The sequence below is a fragment of the Anolis sagrei genome, chromosome 3 (genome assembly GCF_037176765.1).
Source record: "Anolis sagrei isolate rAnoSag1 chromosome 3, rAnoSag1.mat, whole genome shotgun sequence".
NCBI classification, from domain to species: Eukaryota; Metazoa; Chordata; class Lepidosauria; order Squamata; family Dactyloidae; genus Anolis; species Anolis sagrei.
In genome coordinates, this window is record NC_090023.1 from 159,872,875 (window position 1) to 159,900,588 (window position 27,714).

The following is a 27,714-nucleotide window of genomic DNA, read 5'->3' on the forward strand; positions in this document are numbered from 1 at the left end:
TACACTGTACTAAAATACTTTCCTATAATACTGTACATTATAGGAAGACTTAAAACTTCCTATGATGTCTGATGGTGGCTTAGACAATTAAGAGTGGAGAGAGCAAATCAAACTTTTTTCCCCTCTATAAATATCAAAATACACGAATTTGGCTGGAAGTGATTTCCAGAATGTCAAACAGAATTATGTCCTCACACTATGCATACTAAACTTATAACTAATAGAATTACAATTTGTGGTGAGAGTTTTTCAGTTTCACTGACTCATTCTATTCACTACTTATTAGTTCCATTTCAAGATGAGAAAAATCAACGCAGCAACTAGGAGCATTTCCCCTCAGTGGTTGCCAAATGCTATATGGAGCTGATCTAGGGTAAGAAAGGGCAAGGCCACCTTAACGCCACCTCACCCCACATTAACCAGGGGATAGGGCAAATTCTGGCCCAGAATTTGGACTATATCTTGACTTTGGGCATGTCAGAACAGTTGGTTCTGTTGCAGAACTCGAAATAACTGTTCCCACGGTCATGTCATGTTTCCTAACTTCGGGCAGCACAGGGACATGGGATGGCAGCCACCATCCCTCCTGCCTTCTGTGTCATGTCTGGCCATAACACAGATCCTACCTGTTCACCATCATCTGCAGTTACATCTGCTGTGACGACGAGGTACTCTGGGAAGAGATGGGGCGGAGGAGGACTAATATCTCAGCTGATGTCACCACAGGTGACAATGGACAAGTAGGATCCATGTTACAACCAGAGTCTGCCCCACTATGGAGGATGGGAGGGGATGGTTAGTCTCACCATCCAGATAACTATGGATATGTACAAGTGTGGAAAATTTTCCACACAAGTACATACTGCATTGGATTTTTCTATAAAATTTAATTCCATAAAATTATTTTTCCGCTCCACATTCTGACTTCAGATTCCATTAGAAGCTGCAATGTTTTTTTGGACTCGGTTGTGATCAAATCGTCATTGCTCCTTGGATTTTTCAGTTTTCTAGAAACAGAAGGATTATAATTGGAATGAACAAGGGAAATAATACTCAGAAGTTATATTAATTTGAATTATTAACCTATGGAAAATCTGCAGACAATCCAAAGTACTCTAGGTATATCTCCAACCTCAGTTAAATGGAGGGTAACAAAAGAGTCACCATATGTAGGATAAAATAAATGCAGGAAATTAGAACTGATAGTTCTGTGATCAATCATCTCATATGTCCTCTTCTGGAAAATGGAACCCCTTTCCTCTCCACCACCCAAGCTTCAGATTACTGAAGATTTTTTAAAACAATTGCAGTTCTGTATATTTAAGGATTTGGTTCTCTTTCAGGTCAATGCAACTGAAATATTTATGTTTAGGTTCTGCTCCACTTAACTGGAGTACAACAGAACTCAAAAAACTAGTTTTTTGTGTTCAGTAAAACTCTCTGATGAACATACACAATCCAAAAGATCCAAACCCACAATATCAAAAGATGGCTAATCACAAACGTTTAACATGAAATAGTATTTGAATGAAAAGCTGGACATGCAGTAATTGGATCCAGGTGTAAACAATATATCCAGAATGACAGAATTCTGAGCCAGGAATGTTTTCAGTACTGGAATATGACAGAGTGCATGGTCCTTCAACACAAAAGTCCACTGTACGTTTATACCATTAATATTTCTTCACTTCAGGAGTATATTTTACAGAAGGGGGGGATCATCTTGTTGATGCCAATGTTGAGCAATTAGGTTGAAGGAAATTTTTGCTCCCTTCTTGCTATTTAAAATTGTCCAGAGATCAATCAAGATTTTAGACATGATAAGGTGTATAGCACTTGTAGGGCCAACTTCAGCTGACATACTCCTATTATTTGGTTTTACTAGCATCATCTACAACTTTCAGGGGCATGCTTCTATAACACAGGATTCAGCTTCTGGATGGAAATGGAAGGAGGTTTTTCCTGCTTCATTCCATTATTTGCACAGTGAAGAGCTATTTCCTAAATGAGGATAAACTCCAAGTCTGTGTGAACAGACAAAACCGATATATGTATTGTCGAAGGCTTTCATGGCTGGAATCCATGGGCCGTTGTAAGATTTTTGGGCGGTATGGCTATGTTCCGGAAGCATTGTGTCCTGACATTTCACCTGCATCTATGGCAGGCATCCTTTGAGGATGCTTGCCACAGATGGAGGCGAAACATCAAGACACAATGCTTCCAGAAGATGGCCATACAACCCAAAAATCTTAAAATAACCCAAAACTGATATACTTTTAGGAAAGCGTTTTTGTATATAACAATATATGTACCCCAGTGGGAGAAACTGAATCGGGCAATTTCTTGTTATACCAAAATCCAAGACTAAATTATAACAGAACATAGAAATATCATAACAAATGACTGACAAATGGTTTTTAAACCTTTATATTGTTTGCATGTACATTATACTGAACACTGTAATAATATGTGGTATTCGTAGGATCTTAAAGCACATTTGTGATTTGTTAATGGCATCTTCTTCAAAGTTCTTTATGGTATTAACCTTATTTTCCAAAAAAAAAAAAAAACCCAGAGAAAATCCAGGTTTGAGCAAAACTAAAACCCTAAGTAAAAACTAGGGAAATGCAGAATGCAAGGGCAGTAATAATTACATGATGGAGATGATAAAAGATTTATAGTAAGTAAACTTAAACATTTCTGGAGAGAAGAAAATTGTTTTCCCTTTCCAGGCCCCTTTAAAAGAAAATCTCTTTTGGTCTCTCCCCTGAGTGGGGGGAGGAGGACTAAAGACGATTGGCAACTGTGTATTCTAGCCAGCATGTCTCCAGCCTTCAAGTGTAGTGGTAGGCTCTGGAATGCGAATGAGTAACATGATATTTTCCCTTCTCTTCTCCTTCACAGAAACATTTAGAAAGTAATTTAACCTCTTAAAATGGCATCTCAGCATTGGTTCATAGTTATTCTGCTGAAAGCGGGAAACAGTAGTAGCATTTAGACAGACACACACACACATACACACGTCAATCTTAGATACACATCTATAAATAAGTCTCAGTTTATCAGTGTGTATATCGACTTTGACGAATAAAAGCATTTCAGTCTCATAAAGTATGCTTAAAACAAACTCCTTCACTAAAATCTACAAACCCTAAATAGAAAAATGTATGGATACATCTTGTCAGATTTTTCAATTTTTTAAAATGATTTATTAATTTATTTGACAGGATTGAATTTTCATGTATAGGTTGAGTATCCCTAATCCAACATGCTCGGTCCAGAAGTGTTTTGAATTTCCTTCTTTTCTTTTTTAAAGATTTTGAAATATTTGATTATACTGTACATAAATAGATATCTTGGAGGTGGGAATTAAGTCTAAACATTAAATTTATTTGTGTTTCAAATATACCTCATATACATAGTCTAAAGATAATTATAGAGACAATATTTGTAAAAAATGCATTAAACAAAATGTGTGTGTATACTGGACCATCAGAAAGTAAAGGTGTCACCATTTCAGTCATCCATATGGATGTTTTTGGAGCACTTTGGTTTTTTGTTTTCCATATAAGAAAGACTGGATCTTTATTATATTAGTTTACAACAGTTTCTATATGTAACATGTATTCTTTAACTGAACCACAGAAGTCAATAACATTTTGAAGTTTTCTTTGTTTTCTTTCTGGTACAATAGATATTCAACCAATCACTAGTTATACTGTTTATATCCAAAGAACATTTAGAGGGTTACCAGTTCCCCACTCCTTGCTTAAGTCCAAATGCAACTATTTTCTCCAGGGTAAAACAGAAGCAACATTTCTGTCAGTGTTGCAAAACTGTGTACTCCATATACATTTTACTGTTTCAATTATGAACAGAGATGAAAGACTTCCTGAATCCAGGAAGGATGAGTCAGGTTATTAAAGGCTGAAGCAATAATAGAGTAAGGGTAATGAATGACGAAGTTTGAGTGACATACTACTATTTCCTACTGCTCTAAATTATGAACATCTTCTACACTGGCATATAATCCAGTGCTTGTGATTACTGTGAATTTGAACTGTACAATATGTTTCAATAGTCACATTATTGGCTGAACTTATTTATTTTCCATGTTGTATATAAGTGAGCTATTTTGTTGTAACCCAGGAACCAAGTCATATCGCATAAAATCCAGAATATCAAGACAAATAATCCACATTGTCTACTTTGAAGTGCATTATCTGAATCTACACTGCCATATAATCCATTTCAAAACAGGTTTTATACAGCTGAGTAGAAGGGGCTTCAGACAATGCTAAATACATGTAATTTGAAGGTCATCAAAATGCTTATCTCTGTCTCATGTTCAGAAGGAGCAGAAATAATGTGAAGGATGAATACTAGAGGTGTGAAAAAATTACTTGTTGGAAGTTGTATCAAATTTGTTAAATGTGTACATACAACACGATTTCCGAAATATGCAGGAAAGGGTGGGTGGGTGGGGGGTAGAAATTTAAACACTCACTAATATTTTTTGTAAAGGTTCTGTAACGTTTGGATTTTTCCCAAGGTCAGTTTAATTTCCAGTATAACTACTAACCACCATTAAGCAACTTTGGTAAAGCCAAGAGAACGTAAGAGTGCTTTAAAAACCATTCTGGTCCCGTTGACACCATAAGCAAGGCTGGGGGTGGGACTATAGGAAGAGTGAAAACACAGTAATCATAAATGTAGTTTGGAAAGGTAAGGTCCCCAATTGCCATGAATGCAAAAGGCTCTGCCACAAACTATATTTCCCAGAATGCAATGCTGCTCAGGACCCAAAAGAGGGCTGAAGGACCCAAATACAGTAGAGTCTCGCTAATCCAACATTCTGCATTATCTGACACAGTCCTGTTTCAATGGATTGCGATGTTTTGGTGCTAAATTTGTAAATCCAGCAATTACTACGTAATGCTACCATGTACTGAACTATTTTTTCTGTTAATTTTTTGTAAAGCATGATGTTTTGGTGCATAATTTGTCAAATCATAACGTAATTTGACGTTTAATAGGCTTTTCCTCAATCCCTCCTTATTATCCAACATTCTCGTTTATCCAATGTTCTGGTGGCCCGTTGATGTTGGATAAGCGAGATTCTACTGTAATAGCCAGCTGCAGCAGCCACCTTTTAGAGTCAGTCTAAATAATAAATTAAAACATGGAATCTGTAAAGAGGACTAAAGTAAGTAAGTAATAGTATAAATCTGTGCTAAATTGAAGCAATGTGGTTGTGTGTCAAAAAGACAGACAGACATGAAAGGGGATTGTTGTTGTCCCTTTTTGGGGGATAAATTATTTTTGTCTCAAATTTTAAAAATCCCCAATAAACTGTAGATGTGTGAATCTTTCTGAAACTTCCGGGGATTGATGCCCTGGTTATCTTGTGCATTACATATGAAATTCAAGTAGATAGCTCTTGTAGATTTTTAAAAATCTATGGATAAGTGAAACATGATCAAACTTGATGGGCAAAGAGTGGTAAATGCGTTCTACCACTGTAGCAAGTTTCACCCCAATAGCTTTAAACATGAAGAAGATAGGAGCCCCTGAATTTTCCTAATTATAATAATTTAATTATACACATATGCAGATGTTGTGTGGAATGTGAGGAGCTATATACCTGATCTATACTACATTTCCCAGAGTCCATCAGCATCAGAATGTACCAATTAGGATAGAGGAAAGAGAATCTGTCCCTCCCTAACATCAGCCACAGAATCGGCAAAGAGGAGGACTGTGATCTCTCTCTAATAAGAAAGCCAATCTCTGTGCTGGGTTAGAAAAAAAAATGAACTAAATGCCTGGATGGGGCTTGGGGCTTTTCTCCAACTCAATAGGGGAAGCATATTAACTGGACATCAGGAGAGTTTGGATGGTGATTTTTTGTCCGGAAGAAGGGGGTCTAGATGTCCCATGATGGTGTCTGTACTATGATTTCTGTACCTGGGTTATAAATGGCAGTTCTCAATTAGTTCTGTCACTAAAACATGGCGAAAGTTTATTACACTGCAAGAACTTTGTCTTTACGCAAGGGGCATCGCCCTATAGTACGTTTTGCTTTGTCGAGTCTCCACCAATTTAACACAGTTTTTGCCACAAAAACAAAGTTTCTGGAGTACAACAACTACTTCCAAAGTAAAAGCTACACAATGAAACAGGAAATAACACTTTCAAACCAGGAACAGATTTTCTTTTTTATGATTTTTTAAATAATTTTATTTTTGCCAAAAATCCATGGATAAGTCAAGCATACTGAAGTTTGGTGAGCTAACAGTGGTACATGTGTTCTACCATGGTAGCAAATTTCACCTCAATAGCTTTAAAAATGAGGGAGCTAGGAGCCTAGTGATGTTTCCCTTAATACACATGCACAATCGTAATTAACGACATAGTAACAAAATTTCTCTAGTCTCGTTAGTTCCAAAATTTTCACCACCCAAACTTTAGAAATGACGCGCCAACACCCCCTAGTTTTGTACTTTTGAACCATTTTTTGGTTCACACATGCCTAATGAATACCCAACAAATTCATGCTAGAACACATACAATTTTCCAGTGACAAATATTTCAAATCTGATGAACATACACCATTGCTACAAGACAATGCTAAATAGATATTTACTTATTTTATTTATTTACAGTATTTGTATACCGCTTTTCTTATTATTTAAAGTCTTTTATAGTATGTCATTGCAAATCTCTTTTTAAAAATAAAGGGTTCAAAAGCTTTCATGTGGGCTTGCAGTAAAAACAACCCGATCCAATATGAAGCATTCAACATCACAATAACAACAATTGCTGTGTGTCCAAGTCCTCTCTTAGATTTTACCAAAGCATGAAGCAATACATTATCCCAATTACCATTTCAAGCTTACTTGACCATTAAGAGAAAGCAGCACTGCCATACATTTAAATCATTTTTGCAATGTCTTCTCTTTATTAGGAAAAATAGTCTCTAAGCACTCATTCTGGCATCTTCACAAATAAATTAAGAGAAAACAGATGCATTGGCAGAGACGCATGGAAAGCAGTTAGACTTCAACCATGTCAGGGATCTATTGTGCTATAAATACAACAGTATGCAACCCAAGGAGGTTCCTCCGTGGATACACTTGTCTTTTCCATAGCAGCGGTAGCAGGTTAATATAGATTAAATACTTCATTAAAATAAAATGTTAAGAAATTGTATTGCCTGCATTTTACAACTCTTTTGACTTCCATTTTGAAAACTGCCCAAAAAAGGAGTGACCTCTCCCAATATGAATATCTTTACAGAACATTTTAACAAACAACAAAGGAATCTTTAAAATGTAGGCCTGCGAGTCACATCATCATTTTTCCTTCTTCTGTATGATTTTAAACACCTTTTCCTGACAAAGAAGCCAAAGCTTGCATGATTTATTTGGTGCATTTTTGGTTGGAAAATCACATTCAAAGCACCCCCGACAGATGGCCATCCAGCCTCTGTTTAAAACCTCCAAAGAAGGAGACCCCACCATACTACGGGACAGAAAGTTCTTCCTAATGTTCAAGTGGAATCTCCTTTCTTGCAGTTTGAAGCAATTGTTCAGGGCAGCAGAAAACAAGCTTACTCCCTCCTCCCTATGATTTCCCCTTGCATATTTATGTATGGCCATCATGTCGCCACTCAGCCTTCTCTTCTGCAAGTTAAACATGCTCAGCTCTTTAAGCTGTTCCTCATTGTTCTCCAGAACCTTGATCATTTTAGCTACCCTTCTCTGGACACATTCCAGCTTGTCAACATCTCCCTTCAGTTATGGTCCCCAGAATTGGACACAGTATTCCAGGTATGGTCTGACCAAGGAAGAATAGAGAGGTATCATGACTTCCCTGGATCTAGACACTATACGTTGGCTTTTTTGTTGCCACATGACATTGCTGGCTCATGTTCAACTTGTTGTCCATGAGGACTCCAAGATCTTTTTCACATGTACTGCTGTCAAGTCAAGCATCCCCCATTCTGTATCTTTGCATTTCATTTTTTTCTGCCTAAGCAGAGTATTTTGTATTTGTCCCCGTTGAACTTCATTTTGTTAGTTTTGGCTCTTCTCTCTAATCTGTTAAGGCGACCGTTTTGAATTCTGCTCCTGAAGACACTAGATCCCGCCTGCTTTTGGGAAGTTAACAGGAGCAGCCCTAGTTAATACTCAGATGGGAGACTGACACCAAATGTCAGGTTATGCAGGGTATATTTGAGATGAAACTAGCAAAACCACTTTGAAAATTTCTTGCCAAAAACACTATGAAATCTGTGGAGTCCCTATAAGTTGACAGGCAAATGAAAGGCACATGCATACACACAGATACATATTGCCTATGTATGATTTTATATACACATACTTCTTAGGAATAGTCATTTGAAAAAGTGACTTTTGAAATTGACAGCAACTCTATTTGACAGTTATTTTGTTGGGTTGTTGTAGGTTTTTTTGGGCTATATGGCCATGGTCTAGAGGCATTCTCTCCTGACGTTTCGCCTGCATCTATGGCAAGCATCCTCAGAGGTAGTGAGGTCTGTTGGAACTAGGAAAAAGGGTTTATATATCTGTGGAATGACCAGGGTGAGACAAAGGACTCTTGTTTGCTGGAGCTAGGTGTGAATGTTTCAACTGACCACCTTGATTAGCATATAATGGCCTGACAGTGCCTAGAGCAAACTTTCGTTGAGAGGCGAATAGATGTCCTTGTTTGTTTCCTCTCTGTTGTTGTGCTGTTGTAATTTTAGAGTTTTTTAATACTGGTAGCCAGATTTTGTTCATTTTCATGGTTTACTCCTTTCTGTTGAAATTGTCCACATGCTTGTGTATTTCAATGGCTTCTCTGTGTAGTCCGACATGGTGGTTGTGAGAGTGGTCCAGCATTTCTGTGTTCTCAAATAAAATGCTGTGTCCATCAGGTGCTCTGCTATGGCTGATTTCTCTGGTTGAAGTAGTCTGCAGTGCCTTTCATGTTCCTTGATTCGTGTTTTGGTGCTGCGTTTGGTGGTCCCTTATTATTTTGTTGTTTCATTCTGTTACAAATTAATAAATGGAAATTTATTTCTAATGTAAATTTTGACAGAGCATTATCATAAAGGAATTCTTTCTATTTTGGAAAATGCCTGGCTAAGATATTTGCAAGAGCTAATATATGCTTTATTTATTCCCATATAATGTGCTTTCCTAGCATTAAAAAGTAATGAAGGGGTTAAGTGTAAGGACAAGATTCAAACAGAATCTTAAAGGCGTCTTTGGATGTGTATAATATTAGTACTCTGATGGCTGGCTTTGATGGGGGAAAACACATTCTGAAATTGTAGATCATAACCATTGGAATGGGTAGATTCTTGTTTCTTGAGTATCACAAATGTTGGAGAATGAAAATTAATAACTATACCAGGACAGGTAGAGTCCAGAATGATTGATGGCAATTGAGCCTTGAAAGTGGAAAGGTAAGGCAAGAAATGAATGAAAATTCATATAACTGCATGCTTTCAAAATGGGATGGAAATCTAAAGAAATAAAAATATGCCACATCTTACATTTGCAAATGGATAGACTCCACAGCTGCTAAGCAGATGTTGAATTCCACATTTTGATTCTCTTTCTAGTTGATTTTTATTAAACAGTGTCACACATCTGTTCTTTGATATTCATCAAGTTACTGTCTGTCTGTTTTTGTTTATATTTATTCTGTCAGAAAATGTCTCAATGCAATATACATGTTAAAGTGTGAGTTGGAGAAGTGATAGTATAAAATGGGCAATTTGAAGTAAAGGCATGTACTAACATGGGATTAAGCCTTATTAGAAAAGCCCATTCATGCATGTAAAAACCAAACTACAATAGTAACATTTCTGCAGGATGCAATTCTGGTTTCAAAGCTATCAATGCTTACAGGGTTTAAATTAAGAGTACTTGTGGAGTAATAAGCCCGTGTGAAAAACAAACAAGGAGGTTAATAGGATTTGCCCAATTTCTTGAATAAGTCTCTATTTTAGGTTTAAGTAATCTTTAATCAACTATTTTTAAAACAGTAACAACAACCTGAAGAGTTAGTCCCTGCATTACAGTGTGACCAGACTCTGCCAAAACTTTAGAAAACAGCAGACACAGTTGTAAAAAAGAACATCATTTTATTAAAATACAATTAGGCATTGGCCCCTGAACTATTTAATTATTTACAGCTTCTGAATATCCTACTCAGTTCTTTGACCTGGCTGAATGTCCAATTCTTCATATAGCTTTTACCTATCTTTATACCACCTTTTCCATATCTCTCTGCAATCTCCCTCCAGCTGCATTTTGTCAGAGACAAGCCTCAGTTTTGTATCCTCCCTATCCCCACATCACTCCCTGAGTTGTGATTGGCCACAGGCTACATCAACAAGGTTTTCTCAGCTCTTCCCTTCACAGGATCACAGAACTTGGTTGATCTTCAGTATGCTCTTGTGTTTCTATAGATGCAAGCGAGGATCAATTTATATCTTTTTCATGCTTTTTTAGTGGCAACTTAAATGAAAAATGTCTAAATGGTTCGAGATTTCTTCAATGGGTTGACTATGTTGAGTGATAGAAAGATTTCTGCTACTTCTGAAGCATTTGCTTTTAGTTTTTTATAAAGAAATCTTTGGGTTTTTTAAAAATAATCTATAGGTTAAAATTTCAAATTGTAGATGATATGAATCTTCTAATGTGATAAAAATGCTCCTTTACTATGGGTTTGGTTTTTTTTCTTTTGGTAATTTGTCCATCAATAAATAAAAAGAGATATGATGTAGCAAAACTGTGTTGTGACATCATAGAATCATAGAATAATAGAGTTGGAAGAGATCCTATAGGCCATCTAGTTCATGCAGGAAAGCACAATCAAAGTACCCCTGACATATGTCCACCCAAACTTTGTTTAAAAGCCTCCAAGAAGGAGCATTCACCACTCTCGGAGGCAGAGAGCTCCACTGTTGAACAACTCATACAGTCAGGAAGTTCTTCCTAATGTTCAGACAGCATCTCCTTTCTTGTAATTTGAACTCGTTGCACCAAGTCATAGTCTCCAGGGCAGCAGAAAACAAGCGTGCTCCCTCTTCCTTATGGCACCCTTTCACATATTTATACATGCACACCTCAAGTGAATAATATAAACCTCAAGTGAAAAATGCTTGTACTATTGGAAAGCTTAAGATGTCCCAGTGTTAGAAAAGTCTACAACAAAATAAAATCTATAGTGATCGTTATAGAATGTGTATTTGTTGCACATATTGACTAATCTCTTATGAAAAAAATGTTATACTGAAAATGTTTCTCACACAGTGTAGCAATACTGATTTTTCCACTAGAATCTCCTGTTTGATGTAGTTTCTTTTAAGAAATTGTTTAGATACTTGTCATTAAGAGACGCTTTGACATAGTATATTTGTATATTGTTCAGATGCATCCTTTTCCCCATTCCAGTATTGAAAAAAGGGACTGGGAACAACAAATTCTGCACATTAAATTATGCTGCTAGATTCTTTTTTATTTAGTACAATGATGTTATTTTGTGATTATAATTTTAAGAACATGTCAGGGGTGCAGTGGTTTTTAACTGTGAATATGTTTTAATGGATTATAACTGTGATTTTTAAATACTGTTTATATTTAATTCTGTTTTAATGTTTGTATATTTGTATATTTTAAATTGTATGCTGATGCTTTCATGTTACACAACTTTGAGTCTCCTTCAGGAGAGATAAAATGGGGTATACATAAATAAAATAATACATGGCTATCATGTCTCCTCTCAACCTTCTCTTCTGCAGGCTAAACATACACAGTTCTTTAAGGCTCTCGTAGGGTATGGTCTCCTCTGGACACCTTCCAGCTTGTTGATCTCTCTTTTAAACTGTGGTGCCCAGAACTGGACATAGTATTCCAGGTAAGGTTTAACCTAAGAAGAATACAAATGCACCATGACTTCCCTTGATCTAGGTACTATATGCCTTTTTGATGCAGCCCAAAATCCTATTGGTTTTTAAACTGCTGTTGGCTCATGTTCAAGTTGTTGTCCACAAAGACTCCAAGATCTTTTTCACAAAGACTGTTGTCGAGCAAAGCATCACCCATCCTGTATCTTTGCATTTCATTTTTTTCTGCCTAAGTGTAGTGTTTATCTTACATTTCTCCTTGTTGAAATTCATTTTGTTAGATTTGGTTGAGATCTCTATTACGCTCATTTTGAATTCTGATCCTGTTCTCGGGAGTATTAGCTATCCCTCCTAATTTAGTGTCATCTGCAAACTTGATAAGCATGCCCTCTAAACCTTCATCCAAGTCATTAATAAAGATGTTGAACCATACTGAGCCCAGGACAGAACCCTGTGGCACTCCTTTCCAGGATGAAGTGGACCCATTGGTGAGCACCCTTTGGGTTTGGTCACAAAACCAATTACAGATCCACCTAACAGTAGCATTGCTAAGCCCACATTTGACTAGTTTTCTTGCAAGAAGGTCATTGGGGACTCTGTCAAAGGCTTACTGAAATCAAAATATGCTACATCCACAGCATTCCCTATATCTACCAAGCCTATAACTCTGTTGAAAAAAGAGATAAGATTAGTCTGACATAACTTGCTTTTGAGAAATCCATATTGACTTTTAGTAATCACAGCATTCCTTTCTAAGTGACTGCAGCCTGTCTCCTTAATTATCTGCTCCAGAATCTTCCCTGATACTGATGTCAGGCTAACTGGATGGTAATTGTTTGGGTCCTCTTTTTTCCCTTCTTGAAGATAGGGACAACTTTTGCTCTCCTCCAGTCTGCTGGGACTTCTCCTGTTCTCCACGGATTCTCAAAGATTATTACCAGCAGTTCTGAAATGTCTTCTGCTAGTTCCTTCTTGGATGTAGTTCATCTGGCTCTGGAGACTTTAATTCGTTTTGAGTAGCCCGGTACTCCTGGACTACTTATTTTTACTCACATTTTCCCTATTACCTTGTCCATTCCATTTTGCTCAGGTTGAACACCAAGCTCCTTTTGGGAAAAGACTGAGGCAAAGAAAGTGTTGAACAGGTCTGCTTTATCCTTATCCCGTTAGCATTTCACCACTTTCTCCACACAGAGGCCGTAGCATTTCCTTTTGCTTCCTTTTTCTACTGACATAATCAAAGAACCCCTTCTTATTGGTTTTTAATCTCTCTTGCAAGCCTGAGCTCATTTTGTGCCTTAGCCTTATGAACCTTTCCCTACACCTGTTGGTTATTTGTTTGAATTCCTCTTTGGTGATTTCTCCTCTTTCTTGTACATGCCTCTTTTAAATCTTAGCTCAGCTAAAAGTTCTTTGGGCATCCATTCTGGTTGTTTTACACTTCCCCTGTTTTTCTCCTTGCTGGCACTGTTTGCAACTGTGCCTTCAGTATCTCACTGTTAAGAAATACCCATTCATCATTAGCTGGCTTCTCTTTTAGTATTCCTGTCCATGGAATCACGCTCCTTATTTCCTTAAATTTCCTGAAGTCAGCTCTCCTAAAATCTAGAATGTGTGTTTGACTTTTCATAGCCAGTTTGGTTTCAAAATAAGTTTTAAAAGGTTTAGGGTTTGTTTCTGCTAATTACAGTCTTACTTGCAATGTGTTAATACATCTGTAGCCGTCATATCCTACCTACTGATCACCTAATGGACCTAAGCTGGCCATTCTTAGAAGCAGGATACTGGAATAGATGAACCCTTAAATTGATTTAGCATGCTCTTCTATGATTCATATGTTTCAATCATATCCTACAATAGTAGGGAATGAAAAATGTGGAGGCCTTGAAATTGGATTGGGAACTAAAGGTTGACTACAGGAACAACACATGTTCCCAGTCCTTTTCACTTAGACCTAATGTACCCTCAATGACAAATACTTAAATATTTACGAATTTTAATACAAAACAGCATGAGCCACATATTCAGAATGGATATGCAGTTCAGTATTTTAAAAATCCACTAGTTTTTGCAATTTCTAAATATTCTAACTAAATTATTGGTTCGAGTGTATTAAAAGACGTACAAACTATATTTCATACGAAAATTATATTTATAAGATAATGTTTTCAAATTTATTTGAATTTCATTTGTTTCATCGACTAATGCTTAAACTGGGCAGAATCACAGAGTTGGAAGAGACCACAAGGGCCATCCAGTCCAAACCCTAATTGACCGATTTCTCCATCCCCTTATACAATTATATATTTAAAAACACTATAAGACCATGATAACTACAGGAGATAAGTAAAAGTACAGAGTAAAGATTTTAGATCCTTTAAAATTTAAAAACTAAGTTTAAAATAACTTTATTTGAAATAATGTATGATTTTAACACAAAAGAACATGATAAATTGTATGTATTCATCTAGAAACAAATAGACTGTTAAAAGTAATATTGAGTGATATCAAATATACTGACTTTGTCTGGATGTTCCTATCTTGGCTTAATGTCATACTATCAAAGAGTTTTTTAGTTATAAATGCTGCCCCTTCATTCCTCTCTTTGGCGAGCAACAGCCAAGAAAGTTTACAGCTTCCCATTTGTCTGACCGGGGAAACCATTGTTAATAAATAACTTCCTGATTTGTCTGCTTCCTCAGAGCGAAAGGGGTTATTCATATCTTGGCTTATTAAGCTGCTTTTGTGGAATCACCCTCTTTTTGCATAAAGTTATTCACAGTTCTATTCTGACAATTATAGTTTGTCTGAAAAACTCTGTTGGCACACTGTGGAAAAGATTACTAATCAGTCTAGACTTTAGAGGCGACATGCTGCTTTTATTATGCACCATGTTAATGATCCCATGCATATTGCTATATGTTATGCAATACTATAACACGTTTGGGGATTAAATATCTGCTTGGATCTCAGTACATATTATATTGTTCAGTATTAGTGCACACATTTATTAACAGAACTATTTCTAATAATGAATGAACATACAACAAACAAAGTTTAATAAATCCATCACAACAAAACAACTTATGACAATGGTTAAAGAGTATTTTATTAGAACCTGTTCGCATAATTTATTTTCCCACTAGATCTTAATGAAATCTTCATATGTGTTCCATATCAATACAATGAAAACGGTTGTACAAGTGATCATTTGACCTAAAGATATATTGTATAATCTTTCAGTTTTTGCAGCAAAGATTGTGAAATGGAACAATACATCACTGCATGTTATGGAATGCCTTCCTACTTTTAAAACACTAGGATAATCCTAGAATATCACAACACACACTATAATGACCATAAAAACAACAACAATCCAGTACTGTAATTTCTGGCAAGTGGGAGAAAGAAACAACAAACCATACCAGGCTTAGAGATAACCTTCCTGACTGTGTATGAGGAGTAAGAAGAATTCTCTCTAAATATTCATACTGGGCAGCTTTACCATAGCTGTTTCGTATTATTTATTTCAAGACACAAGTGTCCAACAGCTGTAAACATAAGCAGGAGAAGTTGCTTAAATAGAAACTCTGTGAACGAGTAACTTTTGTTGATTAATTTGCTAGAATGAAGAAGTGTATGAACGTAAGACTCACATGATTCAGAAAAGTCACAGACACATATTTCAATCCAACACCCTAGTTCTGCCGCTATAATGCCTGTTCAAATTATATTTTTTCAAGAATTCCATATGACAAATTGAGTTTAATAGTTTACCTTCTTGTTGAAAGGGATAGATGCTCATCTTGGTTTTCTAAATTGTGTATCATTTAATTTCACTGTTATGAATTCCAAGAAATGGGAAGTGCACCTGAATCTCCAAAAAAAGGACCCCGAAATTTCTATCACATGACAGAGATCTCTTTGGAAATTCTCTAGGTCATGCCACAACCATGGTTGTTTCTATTCTGTAAGGAATCCAGACATTTTCCCCTTGAAAATCCCTTCTGTTTGAGGGGTACTGTGTTTTCTAGCACTGCTATACACGGTAACTCATTAAATGTTATTTTTTTTAGTTATACAGTAGAGGTATACATTGTAACTCATTAAATATTACTTTTAAAGCTATTCAATAGAGCTATTATTTTTCTGGAGCACAAGTGTTTTAATTATATAAAGCAAAACAGGGAATATTTAAAATGCAGCTGGACTGCCAAACATAGTTATCTGCATTACTGGTTATACTGCCTAGAATTCAGAAGAGCAGCAGTCCAAATTGGCGAGCCACATAATGTGGAGGATATGGGAGAGGACATTCTCTGCTGTGGCACCTCAGTTATGAAATAGTATCCCTAAAAGACCTGACTGGGACCAATGCTGTCATTACAGCAGCAAGCAAAAACACTGTTATTTTGGACCATGACTGTTTTCATTTAAATTTGGCACATTGGTTAGGCAGGATATTAAAAACTGTTGGAGAAAGAGAAAAGGGTTTAACTGATCAATTGAAAAGGAATGGTAGCTCTTGCAAGCCAAAGCTAAACCCAATCATTGTGAGCTATGCCACCATGCCATGCCTAGAATAAATAGTAAACAAATAGATGAGGCACAACCATTTGACAAGGCTTGCATATTAATCTTTTTGAAAGAGTCTTCTCCCCACACACTCCTGGAATATAACCTGCAAATTTGGTCACATATGTCTGTATAGCCATAGTAAAGAAAGCTATATACCACACCAAAAACATTACTGGGGATTATAGCAATCAGTCATGATTTCAAAAGCGCTGTCTTAAGTGTGTGGAACCCCCCTCCCCTCCCCACACACAGTTTCCCTTCTTTTTCTCTTCCACTTTGAGTATATATGTTCTTTTCTCTACATATATACTACATAGGCCCCACTCTGCCTATTCAATTGTCATCTAGTAGTCCTGATAAATCTCCAAAATCTTACTTCTCAATTACCACTTTTTTTCCTCCATGTAACAGCACCCTCCTCCCATCAGCATCTCTCTTCACCTTACATCTCTCCAAGTTATCATTCTCCCTATAGCTTACCTTGGTAACTATACTCTCCTTTCCCTTATTCCAGCTTCACTATAAAGTCACTCACCTTTTGTTTCTCCTTTTCATTCTGCCAGCTTTTTTTCTACTCAGTCCACCTTGCCCTCTCTATCCTTCATCTTGCAGTAACATCTAAAGCTTTAACCTATCCAGTAATTAACATCAATAAAGGGCATCTTGGCGAAGGGAGTGCAGCACAATGTGTTGGCTCACTGCAAAATCCAGAAAAAGTGTTGCCCACTCCTCCATAAACCTCTGACTATAAGGAGAGGAAGAATACTGCAGAGGCAGCTATCTTCTCAAGCTTCCTTTCTGAAGGCTTTGGAAAACTTCATGTTACTATAAAGTTGTGGAAATGGTCAACAATAAATACATATAGAGAGTAAATATAGACTTCAGCATAAGACCGGTGGCACAATAGGTTAAACCCTTGTGCTGGCAGGAGTGACAGGTCGGAGGTTCGAATCTGGAGAGCGCACGGATGAGCTCCCTCTGTCAACTCCAGCTCCCCATAAGACAAGCCTTCCATAAGGATGGTAAAACATCCGGGCATCCTCTTGGCAGCGTCCTTGCAGACTGCCAATTCTCACACACAAGAAGCAACTTGCAATTTCTCAAATCGCTCCTGACACACACACACATACACAAAAGCATAAGACTAGCCAAATTATTTCAGAGCATGGCATTCTGCAAACAGCTCTTGTTCTAAGAATTATTTACAACTCCCAAAAACCCAGCATTATCCACAACTCCCAAGCCAAAATGCTATCCAAGGGCAAGTAAAGAAACCAAATTAACCCCAGCAATGTTACAGGGTTGATAAATCCTTTCAAATTGCGAAATAATATAATAAAATAATAAACTTTATTTCTACCCCACCACCATCTCCCCGATGGGGACTCAGAGCGGCTTACATGGGCCAAGCCCAGACAACATAATACAGCAATAAAATCAAAGCATATACATCATACAACAACAACATTATCAAAATGACATTAAAATAATAATAGTAATAATAAAATAAAATTCTAATAGACACAAGCACGATAGAGATGACAATGGGCAGGCCACATATTCTGAATAAAAACAATTAACAGACTATGATGAGATAAAATAGGAGCGGGAAGTTTAAACGGAACTTATAAAACACAAAGAGTTGTGAAACAAATGAGATAGACAAATTATTTCACAGGTTAAAGTACCAGATATCTGTAGTTTTCTTGCATTTTTGTTAATATTAGAATATAATTAAATAAAAGTCATTTAAAAGAAAAGTGTGTAGCTTCTTGCCCAATCACACATGCAGAAACCCTACCCTTACCAAATCAACAATCTTCATAATGTGCAGCTTGTACATTAACACTTCAGTTGGTAGAGGCAAGACAAGGCTTTCAGAAGCTAAAAAGTTCAAGTGATGTACTATAATACTCATCTATGGCATGTAGTTACCTCTGATTTGCTGCTAAATCAATCTAACTGGATGTTAGAAGGCATGTGCAAATATTGTAATACATTAATATGTACAAGTTCTGTAATGTCTACAAATTTTGTAACACATTAAGATGATAGTAATACATCATGAATCCACTAACAATTTAAGAAGAATATGCTGTATGTTGTGATACAGGGAGATAAGGCAGAAAAAGCAGCTTGCCATGTTTGTTACTGTTACATCCTATATATATCTGTCTCACTTGAGAACAATTGATGCATACACAAAACAGGAAAGATGTGGTGCAGTGAATAGCTACAATATACTTTAATAATGGTTTTTGAAATTATTCAAATGCAGGGAAATATAGCTTGGTAAAACTGCTTTTCTACTTTGTATTTCAAATGCCAGTTTCTAAGGCATCACAATCCTGTGTTTACCCTCTTGGAAGTATGCCTTGCTGAAATCAGTAGTAATTATTATCTATGATTATTATTATTATTACCCCACCTTTCTCCCTGTGGGGACTCAAGACAGCTAACAATCCATGCTAGACAAGTTTAAAAAGAGCAATACAAAAGTTATAAAACAATTAAATAAATAACTGTAAATTAAAATACAATAAATGTACTAAAACGTCCTTTAATACTCATATCCCCCTAATTCCACCCAACCCGCAGAGTAGGAATACAGTAGGTAAATTCCCAGAGAAGTAAACCTTACTGAACACAGTAAGGCTTACTTTTAATTAAATTTGCAGAAAAAAAGTAAAGAATAAAGTACTTTTACTCATATTCTACAGTAGCTTTAACAATCCTCCTTAAATCATGAACATCAGATGAAGGTAAGAAGAGATAGTGTTAGAATGAAATAATAATATTGAAATATATAACTGTTAATCTATTTGTCCACAATTTATGCACCCCTAGATTAAATGTAAAGATTAGTATATTCACTTCTGTTTTATGGCATCTTACAAATCAAACATGTTCTGATACCAGTTATTTATTGACGACGATTTATCTTCTTTCCAAGTAAAATTCATTTCTACCTAAAACTCTGGCAAATTTACCTAATCTGAGGATGGCCCTCAAAAACATGTCCCTTTCATCTTCTTTTTGTAGGGCTCAAGATAGCTATAACTTTTTATGATTGGTTTTGCCCAATATTTATCTTGCTTTCAGTAAAACCTGCAACTTCAGAATTTATCACTTAAGTCCAATGCTACTATGCAGAAACTCCTTCAGAAAATGTTTCGCTCTCAAGGTTTCTTAGTTTTGTTCTTCAATCTTCCTTTAGTCAAAAGAAACTTACTGACTTTTTTTAAAAAAGAGAGTAATATTCAATGTCACTTAATGTAAGAACTCAATTTTCATGGTGATAAACTAACAGAAAGAGTGAAACTAATAGGTATTCAATATCACATGCCCTTCTTGTCCACCATCTTCAGTCTTCTTGGAGAATACTTCACTGCCATCAATTCATCATAATTTTCTTCCACTAGTTCACCAGAATCTGCACTTACTGACAATGTTTAATCTTAATTTGGCTTTTCAAGCATCTTCCACTTCCGCCTTTAGAGCTTTCCTTTTTCTTTCTTTCTCAAAACAACCCTTTTGAAAACTCTTCTGAAGATTCTCCCAAGTCTACTAATTCAATTCTCTGTGCCTCTTGTATAGATAATGTTTTGAATACATGAGCACCAACATGGACAGGACAGCCAATCTGGTGGTTATGTAGGATAAATCAAAGCCCTAACAGGGCAAATTCTAGGCTTAGTGGGTTTTAGTTAGAAGTTATCAGGAAATTATACAAAAATGCTGTTCAGGAGAAAATCAAGGATGGATTTTGAGTCTCGTATATCAACACAATATGTTTCAGATGTACCTAGCTGAAGCAACCATCACATACAAAAACCTTGGCTGCGAAAGTTTAGTAATAAATAAGTTTAGTAATAAATATAGTCCCACACGACTCTAGCTTAGACACAATTGTGATAAATTTTTCTGTAATGAAATTACATTAAAAAAAGCTCATTAAAAATTAAATGCAACACAAGTTCAATATCCAAAATCTTGGAATCAGAACTGTTTTGGATTATTTATTTATTTTGGAGTACCTATATTTTCATATGTGTACATAATGAGATATCTTGGAAATGAGACATAAGTCTAAATATATTTATGTTTCATATATATCTTTTACACATCGGCTGAATGAGATTTTTGCAGGAAACAAAGTCTGTGTACTTTGTAAAGGTGTTACCATCTCAGTCACCTATATGGACTCTTCTGGATTTCAGAATAAGGAATGTTCATTGTACACTTGAATAAAGAAGAGTCTAATTTCAGGGAAGACAAGTTATTATCTGTCTAGCATTAAATCATGCCTGATCCTAATACGCTTACCGAGAGGAATTTAGCTAAACTGGAAATCTCCAGGTAACAAATTAAGAATTGTGGAGAATACTCATATTCCAATGTCATTTGTGTGTGACAGTCTATATATAATTGGAGATAGACATTTTTTCTTGAAAAACTCAAATCTTTTCTAAGAAAATGCTTTGTATGTTTGGTTTGGGGCAGAAAATAAAGGACCCACATTCAATCAATATACTTGTATTCACTCTCTATGTTGCTTTCTAAATCCTATAATACATTGAAGACCAAGATCAAGACTTCTAATACAATGCCTGTTCACAGATTCTAAACTACAGTGTACCATCTGCAAGTCAGGTCATGCATTTTGAATATAAAATACACCTGTTAAACATCTCATAAGTATGACTTGCAAACTAGAAGAATATTTCTCATGAAATTATACTGCGTATAGCAAAAGGGCAAAATAAAAACGTCAAGAACAACTGCAAACTTTGAGAACAAACCAAATATCCCAAGCTACAGTTCCACTTTAGTACGTTTTGAGGCTTCCTTTGGGAACTGAGTCTACTGACCATGGACTTCGTAACAGGAGAAACAGGAGTGCTTAGAAATACCAGCAAGGCATAGGCTCCTCCTACTACTGCCAAAGTGTAACACATCTTCCCACTTAATTCATGTTTGACACCCATTCTACAGGTTGACCAGCTACAACATTCCATAAGGTTGGCTTTGCATTATTCTTCCACTACAATATTCCATAAGGTTAGTTGTCCATGATTCTTCTACTAAGGTAGAAAACACAACTGATACACAATAGCAATCCCACTACTTTATTTTTGTACAAGATAATGTTCCTTATATGGAAATGAGTTAACATACATTTTCTTCCATACAATGATGGGTACAACACTGGGTTACAATGATCAAATCATTTTCATTACAGCTAATTACTGATAAATCTCAGACACCACCCAAGCTAATTAATCACATCTAAGGAAAAATGACAGTTGAATCACAATACTAGACCATCCAAAGCTACGATTATAAAACCTATTTTGATTCACATCAATACTTGCAGTCCATTTATAAATAGATTTATGGGAAACTAGACCCTGCGATCTCCTCTCAAAAGTTAATTCTGCACAGAGTGCATTACTACTGCTCCTGAATTATACCCAATCCTTTTTTTTAATTGATGCACTAGAGAAAAGTAGCACATATTGTGCATTACACAATGCTGTAGCTTAATTGTAGCAGCTTTCGATGTCTTTCAAGTTTATTGGTTACTTTGGTGGGTGTTGTAGAAAGGATATGAAATAATTTTGTTAATTAAAAAGTAATATAGCCAAGGACAGCCTTTCCCCTGCATAAATACTGTACTATTACCATTATGTAGCACCTTAGAGACCTTCTGAGAGATAGAAGCTTTCCTAGACTAAGGCCATTTCCACAAAGCTGTATAAAATCCATATTGAACTGGATTATATGGCAGTGTGGACTCAGGACCCTTCCAGACAGGTTGTATATCCCAGGATCTGATCCCAGGTTTTCTACTTTAAAGTGGATTATAAGAGTCCCCACTGCCAGATATCTGGGAGAAACAGAAAACCTGGGATCAGATACTGGATATAGGGCCTGTCTGGAAGGGCACTCAAGACAATCCAGTTCAAGCAGATATTGTGGATTATCTGCCTTTATATTCTGGGTTATATGGCGGTGTGGAAGGATCCCTAGACTAAGTAAGCTTCCTCAGATGTATTTAGTCCAGGAAGGCAACTATGGGCAAAACTAACCAAAAGGCTTAAAAGGAGGAGAGAGGGGGCATGAAAGACTACTTTTGGTATAAGGATTTGTAGAGGGCTGCCACCTTGATTTGCTCTGGAATCACTAACTCCTCCCAATCCCTTTTAAAAGAAGCAAAAACCCTAAGAGAAGCAGCATCCCAATGCAGTCAACTAAATGGAAACTGGCTATGGCAATTCCTCCTTGCAAGGAAGTACATTGGGGTGAGTTCACCCCAACAAATTTGGGGCAGTAAGAGCAAGAGCGTGTTTGTAGGCGAAGGTGGGAGACACGTGAAAAGGTGAGGAAGGCTGAATTCTCAGGGCACTTCCACACAGTCATATAACCCAGAATATTATATGGCAGATTATTATTATTATGTTTATGTTTATTTATATCCCTCCTTTTCTCTCTATATGGAGAGTATATAAAACCATAGCATCCCGTGACTAGATCGTAAACACCTTCATCTTTAAATGCATGTTTGAAAAAAAAGGTTTCAGCCTGCCACTGGAAGAACTGCAGGGAGGGGTCTATTTTGGCTTCCTTGGACAGCGAGTCCCAGAGTCTCGGCCACCAAGGGCCCTTCCACAGCCATATAACCCAGTATATGGCATTGAATTTTGCCATTACTTATGTGTATACCGCTTTGAGTCCCCCTTGGAGTGAGAAAAGCGGTATACAAATACTGTAAATAAATAAAATAAATATATCAAGGCAGATAATCCACAATATCTGCTTTGAACTGAGTTATCTGAGTCCACACTGTGATATAACCCAGTTCAAAGCAGATAATGTGGGATTTTATTCAGCTGTGTGGAAGGGGCCAGAGAAGGCCCACCAGCTGAGCAGAGAGAAGGGCCTCTCTTGAAGATTTCAGGACCAGGACAGATTCGTACAAAAGGCCAAACAGCCTGGAACTGAACTGTCTAGGAGCCCTTTCACTCAGTCATATATCCCAGAATATCAACGGAGAAAACTCCACAATATGTGCTTTGAACTGGGTTATCTTAGTCCACACTGCCATATAATCCAGCTCTGTGGAAGGAGTTCTGGTAATACCAGTTTTGAACTGGATTAATGAATCCACACTGCCATATAATCCAACTCAACGTGGATTTTATACAGTTTGGTGGAAGGGGCCTTGGATCTTCGGGGAAAGTCCATTCCTATCTTCTTCGCCCTTCCCTCCCAAAATAAGCCTGTGCCAGACCCATCCTGCCTCGGTTTGTGAGGAAGTCAAGCTGCAGCGCGGTGAGGTGTGTTTATTTTAATGGGAGCGTGTGCAAAAGAGCAGGTATACTCCCCCCCCCCCCCCCAAACCCAACAGCTCCTGACTTGCTTCAGCCAAGGAGTGTAATGTCTACGGGTCCTTCCAGACAGCCATATAACCCAGACTATCAAGGCAGAAAATCCCACAATATCTGTTTTGAATTATGTTATCTGAGGCCCCTTCCACACTGCCGAATAAAATCTCACAATCTTGAAAAACTCTAAAATTGCAACAGCAAAACAACAGAGGGGAAACAATCGGGCACATCTAATCACCTGTCAACAAAAGATTGCCCCGGGCACTGCCAGGCCATCAAATGCTAATCAAGGTGGTCAGTTGAAACATTCACACCTAGCTCCAACAGAAAAGAGTCCTTTGTCCCAACCTGGTCATTCCACTGATATATAAACCCACTAGCCGTCCCCTGCCACGTGTTGCTGTGGCCGACATGGGGGTTTTGTGTGGGAGGTTTGGCCCAATTCTATCATTGGTGAGGTTCAGAATGCTCTTTGAACTATAAATCCCAGTCACTACAACTCCCAAATGTCAAGATTCTATGTTCCCCCAACTCCACCAGTGTTCACATTTGGGCATATTGAGTATTTGTGTAGTTTGGTCCAAATCCATCATTGTTTGAGTCCACAGTGATCTCTGGATGTAGGTGAACTACAACTCCAAAACCAAAGGACACTGCTCACCAAACCCTTCCAGTATTTTCTGTTGGTCATGGAAGTTCTGTGTGCCAAGTTTGGTTCAATTCCATCGTTGATGGGGTTCAGAATGCTCTTTGATTGTAGGTGAACTATAAATCCCAGCAACTACAACTCCCAAATGACAAAATCAATTCTTTTTGAGTGAAGAACATACATTGGGTTGTTAGGTTTTGTCTTGTGTCCAGATTTGGTGTCAATTCGTCCAGTGGTTTTTGAGTTCTGTTAATCCCACAAATGAACATTACATTTTTATTTATATAGATTTTCCTAGTTCCAACAGACCTCACTACCTCTGAGAATGCTTGCCATAGATGCAGGCGAAACGTCAGGAGAAAAAACCTACAACAACCAACAACAACAACAACAATTCTTTATTGATTAGTCAATTTTGACCGTATCAAAACATGCAAAACATACACTTGGCCATACATACAGTATACATACAGTAAAACCATATATGAATACAAGGCAAGGCATATTCCGGTTTCTCTTCAGATCGCATAAACCAGGGGTCCTCAAACTAAGGCCCGGGGGCCAGATACGGCCCTCCAAGGTCATTTACCCGGCCCTCACTCAGGTTGAACCTAAATCTGAAACGACTTGAAAGCACACAACAACAACAACAACAACAACAACAACAACAACAATCCTATCTCATCAGCCAAAAGCAGGCCACACTTCCCATTGAAATACTAATTAGTTTATATTTGTTAAAACTGTTCTTCATTTTAATTATTGTATTGTTTTTAAGGGGTTTTTTGCACTACACATAAAATGTGTGCATATTCAAATTATAATCTGGCTCATGCTGCAGATACAATAATATCTACACCAGTGGTTCTCAACCTGGGACCCCTGGGGGGGGGGTCGCGAGGTGGTGTCAGAGGGGTCGCCAAAGACCATCAAAAAACACAGTATTTTCTGTTAGTCATGGGGGTTCTGTGTGGAATGTTTGGGCCAATTCTATCGTTGGTGTGGTTGAAAATGCTCTTTGAATGTAGGTGAACTATAAATCCCAGAAACTACAACTACCAAATGTCAAGGTCTATTTTCCCCAATCTCCACCAGTGTTCACATTTGGGTATATTGAGCATTCATGCTAAGTTTGGTCCAGATCGATCATTGTTTGAGTCCACAGTATTCTCTGGATGTATGTGAACTACAATTCCAAAACCATTCCAGTATTTTCTGTTGGTCATGGGATTTCTGTGTGCCACGTTGGGTCCAATTCCATCATTGGGGGAGTTCAGAATGCTCTTTGATTGTAGGTGAACCCTAATATATCCCAGCAACTACAACTCCCAAATGATAAAATCAATCTCCCTCAACCCCACCAGTATTCAAATTTGGGTGTATTGGGTATTTCTGCCAAATTTGGTCCAGTGAATGAAAATACATCCTGCATATCGGATATTTACATTACAATTCATTACAGCAGCAAAATTACAGTTATAAAGTAGCAACAAAATAATGTATTGTCGAAGGCTTTCATGGCTGGAATCACTAGGTTCTTGTGGGTTTTTTCGGGCTATAGAGCCATGTTCTAGAGGCATTTCTCCTGACATTTCGCCTGCATCTATGACAAGCATCCTCAGAGGTAGTGAGGTCTGTTGGAATTAGGACAATGGGTTTATATATCTGTGGAATGGCTGGGGTGGGGCAAAGAACTCTTGTCTGTTGGAGCTAGGTGTGAATGTTTCAACTGATCACCTTCATTAGCATTTGAAGGCCTGCCTGAGCCTGGGAAAATCTCTTGCTGAGAGGTGTTAAGATGTGCCTGGTTGTTTCCTCTCTGTTGTTTTGCTGTTGTAATTTTAGAGTTTTTTAATACTGGTAGCCGGATTTTGTTCATTTTCATGGTCTCTTCCTTTCTGTTGAAATTGTCCACCTGGTTGTGGATTTCAATGGCTTCTCTGTGTAGTCTGACATGGTGGTTATCGGTGTGGTCCAGCATTTCTGTGTTATGGTTGGGGGTCACCACAACATGAGGAACTGTATTAATGGGTCGTGGCATTAGGAAGGTTAAGAAACACTGATCTACACCATGCTGCAGATATAATTATTATTATTATTATTATTATTAAAAAAAATAAAAAATCTGGCCCTCCAACAGTTTGAGGGACTGTGACCTGGCCCTCTATTTAAAAAGTTCGAGGATCATTGGCATAAATCGTTACAACAACCCAAAATCTCACAAGATCTGCTTCGAACTGGCAGTGTGGACTCAGATATTCAAAGCAGATATTGTGGGCTTTTTCTGCCTCGATAGTCTGGGTTATAGCTGTGTGGAAGGGTCCCAAGTCCACACTGCTATATATTCCAGTTCAAATCGGATAATGTGCGATTGTATTCAGCTGTGTGGAAGGGGCCTATGTGTGCGAGTGGGTCTTTCCATAGAGCTCCCGGCCAGGCCTCGCCTACTCTTAGTCTGGAGACGGCGACTAAGTCTCTTGCTTCTTAAAAGGCAAAAACGAACGCAATTCAAGCCAGGCCTTAAAGGAGGAGGGAATATTTTCGGAAGGGAAGAGAAGGGACTCCTTCCCGCCGCCATTAGCTCCCCGCCTTTGCCTCACTCACCCGTGCCGGGGGGCCTTCATCCTCCTTTGTGCGGAAGGAGAGAGACAGAGAGAGAGAGAGAAGCAGGTCTGAGGTAAACCGCGTCCCCTCGGCTGAGGGCCTGGCCCGGTGGGGACCTTCCTCGGCTTCTCTACACGACGAAGGCGAAGGCGGCCCACGAAGACGAGGGAGAAAACTGTGAGGAGACAGCGCAGGCCTCTCCGCCTTTACCACAGCCTTTACCACAGCCGCCTCTCGACGCCAGCGCCGCCGTCCCCCCTCCCTCGTCAGAGCGTGAGCGCGCGCGCGCGCGCGTGTGCCTCTGTGTAGATGTGTCTGGGCACGCGCCTGCGCAGGAAGACGCGGAGGGAAAACGTCGCGCGCGCGCACACACTCCCTCGCGCTCTCTCTCTTGCGTGCTTGAGGAGTACGGCAGGAGGGGGGAGCAACGTTTGGAACGCTCTCTCTCTCACTCACTCGAATTATTCCAATCACTGCTAGTCGTGAAGCATGCCATGATTGGCTGGGGAGGAAAGTGCGAGGCGCGCGGACTCTACCTCCCCCCCCCCCTCCGCGCGTGCCTGCGT

The 27,714-nt window shown here is 37.9% G+C and overlaps 1 protein-coding gene across 1 annotated transcript in view; it reads right to left on the reverse strand.

Annotated features, from left to right (window-relative positions):
- The window catches only part of BMPR1A (bone morphogenetic protein receptor type 1A), a 72,090-nt gene extending 44,649 nt beyond the window's left edge, over positions 1-27,441 (reverse strand). The window contains exon 1 of the mRNA XM_060768983.2: positions 27,149-27,441. The gene's annotated coding sequence lies outside the window, so the exon portion shown is untranslated. The remainder of the gene's footprint in view (positions 1-27,148) is intronic.
- Between the last annotated feature and the right edge of the window lie 273 nt (positions 27,442-27,714).